This window comes from Ornithorhynchus anatinus, chromosome 1 (assembly GCF_004115215.2).
Source record: "Ornithorhynchus anatinus isolate Pmale09 chromosome 1, mOrnAna1.pri.v4, whole genome shotgun sequence".
Classification (NCBI taxonomy): Eukaryota; Metazoa; Chordata; class Mammalia; order Monotremata; family Ornithorhynchidae; genus Ornithorhynchus; species Ornithorhynchus anatinus.
The window spans coordinates 102252617-102259941 of NC_041728.1; positions in this window are offsets into that span (position 1 = coordinate 102252617).

Here is a 7325-nt window from a genome sequence, read left to right on the forward strand (position 1 = left end):
TTCTGACTCTTATTTTGGGAAATATTAAATTCTTCTCTGAACAACGTATTTCCCAAATGATATCAGTTGGGACATTTTTTTTTCACTGGGAGCTGTTTTGAGCAGTGAGGCATTATTAGATCATAGGTTGAGATTTTCTGTGAAATTTTTCCTGGAAACTGCCAGGGTAAAGAAACTAGTTCAGTAAGTTCCCTCATTCCTTCCTCCCATCGCAGAAAAATAGAACCAAAGTAGGACATCCTATTCTGGGTCTCCTTACATAGTTTTTTTTAACAGAGTCAGACGGATGCCAATCTGCAAATTAGAAAAATGGGTTTCATGACAGTTGGGTAGGGATGGCACACCAGAAACCTTCCTGTCACTGCAAGCTGTTACCTAAGTGTGTCATTTTTTTTCTTTACTTGCATCGTCCTTCTCTAAATTGCTTGTTCTCATCTTCACTCTCCCACCCACCTTTAAACAGGGATCATGTCTAATTCTCACCTACGTATCCTCCCCCATCACCTAGTATAGTGTTCTGCCTATGGTAAGATCTCAATAAATACTATTACTACTGTAAATCTATGCTCCTGTTTCCTCAGGTCACTGGCTTGGTCTCTGATGCACCAGCTCTCCTCCCCCAAACCCCCAGTTTTATGAAAAAGCTTGTCCTCCAACCCTCCTCCATCTGTTACTGTCTCACTTGTTCATCTCCAGTGCACACTGCCTGGATCCTCTCCAGGTTGCTTTGCTTTTTGGTTGGGATGAGATCATTTGCAGGGAGGGAGACCCTGGGTGGGAGAGCACTGGAAAGGGATTGGTAAAGACAGGAGTGGTGTCTCTTCCCTTACCCACCCAAGTTTTGTCCTGTGCCTGTAGCCTTGAGGCTTTGGGGGGCCTGGGGAGGGAGACCTGAAACATAATCACTGTTGAGATAGGGGAAGAAAGAGGGCAAATTTAATACAAAGTCAAGTGGGTTTGAGGTTTCAGGCCGGAAGCCAGGCCACGGAGGGTGGGGAGTACAGGAGAGCCTCAAGGATAGGAGCACAAGGAGGTGAGAGGGGTGGAAATGTTGGATAAGAGTGAGGAGGGAACAGAATTAAAGGGCTCAATCCAGAGACAGGTGGCTGCAACAGAGAGATTTCTGTTGAGTTGGTCAGTGGCAGCTGGTAGTCACGTCCGGATGACACATATACCAGTGAATAATATGTGATTAATATGCTCTGGACTCAAGTTTAAAAACTTCCATATTTAATAATCCTCTGCTTCAACAGAAAGTCTTAACCATTGGCTTCAGTAATAATAATAATTAGGATATTTGTTAAGCACTTACTATATGCCAGGCACTATATTAAGCGCTGGGGTGGATACAAGCAAATAGGGTTGGACACAGTCCCTGTCCCAAGTGGGGCTCACAGTCTCAATCCCCATTTTACAGATGAGGTAACTGAGGCATAGAGAAGTGAAGTGACTTGCCCAAGGTGACACAGCAGACAAGTGGTGAAGCCACTTCACAACCCTCTGACTCGTAGGGCAATCAGCTTTCCCTTTCGTACCTTACCTCCCTGATCTCCCACTATAGCCCATCCTGCATACTTTGCTCCTCTAATGCCAACCTAGCTCACTGCCAACCCCTCGCCCATATCGTCCCTCTGGCCTGGAAGCCTGTCCCCTCCCTCCTTCGCGTAAAACAGACCACCACTCTCCCCACCTTCAAAGCCCTCCTAAAATTCACATCTCTGCCAAAAAGTCTTTCTTAACTAAGCCCTAATTTCCCTAGTCCTCTCTCCCTTCTGCATCACCTACATACAGAGCTCTCCATCACCTTACCTCCTCTTACCTCACCTCCCTTCTCTCCTCCTACAGCCCACCCCATAAACTCCACTCCTCTGCCACTAACCTCCTCACTGGGCCTCATTCTCGCCTGTTCTGCCGTCGACTCCCAGCCCACATCCTTCCACTGGCCTGGAACGCCCTCCCTCCTCACATCCGCCAAACTAGCTCTCTTCCCCTCTTCAAAGCCATACTGAGAGCTCACCTCCTCCAGGAGGCCTTCCCAGACTGAGCCCTCCCTTTCCCTCTACCCCTGCTCCTTCTCCATTCCCCCTACTCCTTCCCTCTGCTCTATCCTCTTCCCCTCCCCATAGCACTTGTGTATATTTGTATATATTATTTATTACTCCATTTTATTAACCATGTGTGTGTATCTATGCTTCTATTTATCTTGATGGTATTGATGCCTGACTACTTGCTTTGTTTTGCTGTCTGTCTCCCCCTTTTAGACTGTGAGCCCGTTGTTGGGCAGGGATTGTCTGTATCTGTTGCCGAATTGCACATTCTAGCTCTTAGTACAGTGCTCTGCACTCAGTAAGCACTCAATAAATATGATTGATTGAATGAATGACTTCTCAAATTTCTTCCAAGGTCTAGGATTCTATGGTCTTCTCATTGATTGGGTCTACACTGGCAAAGCAGAGTAAAAAATGAAATGAACATGATGAATTGAGATTGTCTGTATGATTCAAGTCAAAAATCATGCTTTTTAAGTAAATCATCTGCCAATTCAATTTTACTACTGTCAGATTTGGTCCCTCTGCTGGGATTCTTGAGAGCAGAGAGATCTAGATGAGTAGCCTGAGGATCTTTCAAAGGGAATCAAGGGAAGGAATTCCTAAGTGGGAGGTAGAACTTAGAAAAAAAAACAATGGACTTATGGGGAGAACACTTGATGATGGCCAGGAATTGATGGTAAAGAGATTTTAGGTGACTGTACAAGTTAGATTGAGGTGGATGGAATTTTCTTTGGTTCTCAGTAGTGCTGAGGCAGTAGTTAGGGGTGAATAGAGATTGGCGAAGGCCTTTTGGAGAATAAGATTTCAGAAGGGCTTTGAAGATGGGAAGAGAAGTGGAGTGATATATTTGAAGGAGAAGGGAACTCTGGACCTAAGGAGAGGAGGAGAGATATTGGAAAGAGTTCAGAAGTAGGAGAAATGAGAATGAGGCCCAGAGACTAAGTTAAATTGAGAGAAATGTAGAATGTGAGTTGGGGTGTAGTGGGGAAGGAAGGGGATAAGTAGGAGGGAGAAAGCTGGTAGAATGCCTTAAAGGTAACATTCAGCTTGATGTGGAGAGGAGTAAGTACTGCCTTTAATACAGAATGATGTTTTAGAAAAATGATCCGGGCAGCAAAATGAAGAGCAATACCACTAATGGTAAGATTGTTTCCATGGTTGTGAGTGAATCTCTGGGCACCAGTACATTGTACCATGTAAACTCAGTAGTGCACCTTTTCTGCCATTCAGATCAGTCAGTCAATCATATTTATACACTCATTCAATCATTCAAGCATATTTATTGAGTGCTTACTGTGTGCAGTGCACTGTACTAAATGCTTGGGAGAGTACAATACAACAATAAATAGACACATTCTCTGACCACACTGAGCTTGCAATCTAGGAGACAGACAATATAAATAAATAAATTACAGGTACGTCCATAAGTACTATCAGGCTGGGAGGGGGGAATAAATAAAGGGAGCAAGTCAGGGTGCCACAGAAGGGAGTGGGAGAAGAGTAAAGGAGGGCTTAGTCAGGGAAGGCCTCTTGAAGGAGATGTGCCTTTAATGATTTAATTTTAAATAATAATGGTAATGTTAGTATTGTTAAGCACTTACTAGATGCAGAGCACTGTTCTAAATGCTGGGGGAGATACAGGGTCATCAGGTTGTCCCACGTGAGGCTCACAGTTAATCCCCATTTTACAGATGAGGGAAATAAGTCCCAGAGAAGTGAAGCGACTCACTCAAGGTCACACAACAGACAAGTGGCAGAGCCCTCGGATTGGAACCCATGACCTTCTGATTCCCAGGCCCGTGGTCTATCCACTACGCCAAGTGGCTTCAGTAAGGCTTTGAAGCTGGGAAGAGTCTCTGTCAGATAGGAGGAGGGAGGGCCAGAGGCAGGACGGGGTGAGAGGTCAGCGGTAAGATGGATGAGATCGAGGTACAGTGAGAAGGTTAGCATTACAGGAGTGAAGTGTGAGAGCTGGGTTGTTCAGAGGGGACAGGATGTCGAAACACCAGCAGCACCTGTGCCTTATTTACTTACGGAGTAGGGGTGCTGGAGTGTGTTGAGCCATCCACACTCTCTCCCCAGGTCCCCCTTAGTCAAGTGGCAAGCACTCTAAGAGATGCACTCTAAGAGATCTGGTTGGGTGACAGCTATAGCTGATGGTCACAAAAAAATGTATATTTCTGAGATCCCAGCCAGAGCAGACATCACTGCGTCCTCACCCATTTTGAAAGTCATTAATCATCCAACCAAACAGTCAAGCAGTGGTATTTATTGAGCTTCTACTGAGTGCTAGACAATGTACTAAGCAGTGGAAAGAATGCAACAGTAGCAGGACAGGTTACCTACCCCCAAGAAGTTAATGGTCTATTAGGGGCGAAAATTATTTGTAGGCTTTGAAAACCAAGTAGTAATAGTAGCAGTAGAATTAGTATTTATTCTGTGTTTGCTGTGTGCAGAGCACTGTACTAAGTGCTAGGAGAGAATACCCAGGAGGGAAGTAGACGTGATCCCGGTCCCTCACTGGCGGTGGGTCAGGGGAGGAAGGGAGTAGGACTCTCAGTCTAAGAGTATAAGTGAAGGGACTGGAGAAAGACACATCAGGCTGTTCAGTGTTGGGCTGTACTCTCCCAAGCGTTTAGTACAGTGCTCTGCACAGAGTAAGTCCTCGATAAATATGATTGAATGAATGCATGAAACCTTGAAAGACAATGCAAATACTCCAAATGAAAATAGAACCAGGAGGGTGCTGTGAGTTTTTTCTCTTTCTCTCTGCAGGCCTTCATTCATTCATTCATTCATTCATTCATTCATTCATTCATTCATTCATTCATTCATTCATATTTATTGAGCGCTTATTGTTTGCAGAGCACTGTACTAAGTGCTTGGAAAGTACAATTCACCAACGGAGAGACAATCCCTGCCCACAATGGGCTCACAGTCTAGAAGGGGGAGACAGACATCAAAACAAATAAACTGGCATCAATTTCATCAATAAAAATAAATACAGTTAGATATATATGTATATATATGTATATATATATCAGAACAAGTAAAAAAGGCATTAATATAAATAAATAGAATAATAGATATATACATATATACACAAGTGCTGTGGGGCAGGGAGGGGGGTAGAGCAAAGGGAGTGACTAAGGGCGAGATGGGGGAGGAAAGAGAGCTTAAGAAAAGGGGGATGGAATGGAGACTCCTCAGTGGCACAGAGGAGTCAATCAATCATTTACTCAGTGCTTACTGTGTGCAGAGCACTGTACTAAGCACTTGGGAAAGTACAATATAACAATATAACAGACACATTCCCGGTCCACAGTGATTTGGCTGTCTAAAAGGGGAGACAGACATTAATATAAATAAATATGTTTCCATATGTACTTAAGTGCTGTGAGGCTGGTGCTGGGTTTTGGGGAGGCTGAGTGGCTGTTTGTCTGATTGTGGGGAGCCCGCCAAAAGAATGTGTACTTTTCTACTTGTTTTGTTTTGTTGTCTGTCTCCCCCTTCTAGACTGTGAGCCTGTTGTTGGGTAGGGATTGTCTCTATCTGGTGCCAAATTGTACTTTCCAGGTGCTTAGTACAGTGCTCTGCACACAGTAAGCACTCGATAAGTATGATTGAATGAATTGAATGAATGAGCCCTGCATCTATCTTTCTCTTTCCCACTGGGATGGGAACTTTCCCACCAGAGGAAGAACAAGTAGAAAGCAGGAAGCAGTTTTAGTGTAGGTCAGGGGGGTCTCTCTTTCTTCATGCAAGTCGGTTATATCGGGCCTTTGGAAATGTAATATTTGTAAAGCAGGCCCTGTGGGGACTTATAAAACAACACTTTATCCTAATAAGGAAATGTTTTTCCTGTCTTAGGGACATGAAACACTTCTCTTAGGGACTTTTCTGCTAGGTTGTTGAAGAGTGGATTGTAAGGTTTAATATCCGATGGGAAAAGTGTGGGGAGAATCTTCCAGAGATATTTTGCAATAATAGTTCAATTGGGCAACGTGAAGATGTCAGAAGCTTCCCCTCTCTCGCGTTTCAAAAATTGTTTTACATTTTTCTTGTTTAACCTCTCTTGACACCAGTGAACTTATGGCTTATAATTGAATGATAAGTGTGCAAAGAGCAGTTCAAATGATAATATATCCATTTCCAATCCTATTTTCTGGATGGAGGCCTTTTATGCTAAGTTTCATGGGAGAGCAAATTATTATGACCGAATTATAACCTTCAGAGAGATCTTTAACCCAGACAGGGCTGAGAGCTGTCCTACTCTAATGGATTTTGTGACAATGAGCTGAAAGATGGTTTCCAAAATGGTTCTTCATAAGGATGTGCTCCTTGTATATTTGCCTGCTTGTTCCCTTTCAGAGTCGAAAAAAGGTTAAAGCTATCTCCATAGGGTGATGTAAAGCATTTAACGGTATTAAAAATCAGAAGAAAATGAAAAAACAAAGCAGCTTAATACTGTGTAACTTTGAAATCCTTTACTTAAGTCAGGCATTTTCAACCTTTCTTAGAAACTGTTCCCCTGTAGATTCAATCATATTTATTGAAGACCTACCAGGTGCAGAGCATCGTACTAAGCGCTTGGGAGAATACAATACAATATTGTTCTTAAACATGACCTATGCTCACAAGGAGGTCTTACCTCTCCTCTATATCCAATCTCCTTCCAAGTCCCACCCCATACCCCCTCTTGCCTGCCAAAAACACCACCCTTCCCCTCCCCCACATATTCCTCTCCATATTTTGCACTTCATCAGAATCCCCTCCACTCATACTCACTGGAGCCCAAGGAGGGAAGCAGCTGCAGCTGGAGGTGAGGAAAGGAACTCTGTCCAATCTGAATCTCTCCCTGTGTTTAGTACAGTTCCTGGCAAATAGAATGTGCTGAATAAATGCCATAAAAACAAAACAAAATGAATACAATTGCTCCCTGGAATTCATGGTTGAGGGTTGTCATTGCAGGGTGAATGTTGTGAGGAACTGACTGTAGCAGGACCTGACCAGAGTAGTAGCAGAGGGTCATGCATTCATTCAATAGTATTTATTGAGCGCTTACTATGTGCAGAGCACTGTACTAAGCGCTTGGAATGTACAAATCGGTAACAGATTTGTCCTCCTCTGCTCTGCATCTTGCTTGATGCCAGGGGGTTCCTGCCTGATTAGGGACCCAACGGCATTCAGAAGCCACAGCCACTGATTCATAACAGATAAATGCAGCACAGCTGGTATGACTTATGCAGTGTGACATACAACACGAAAAGCACA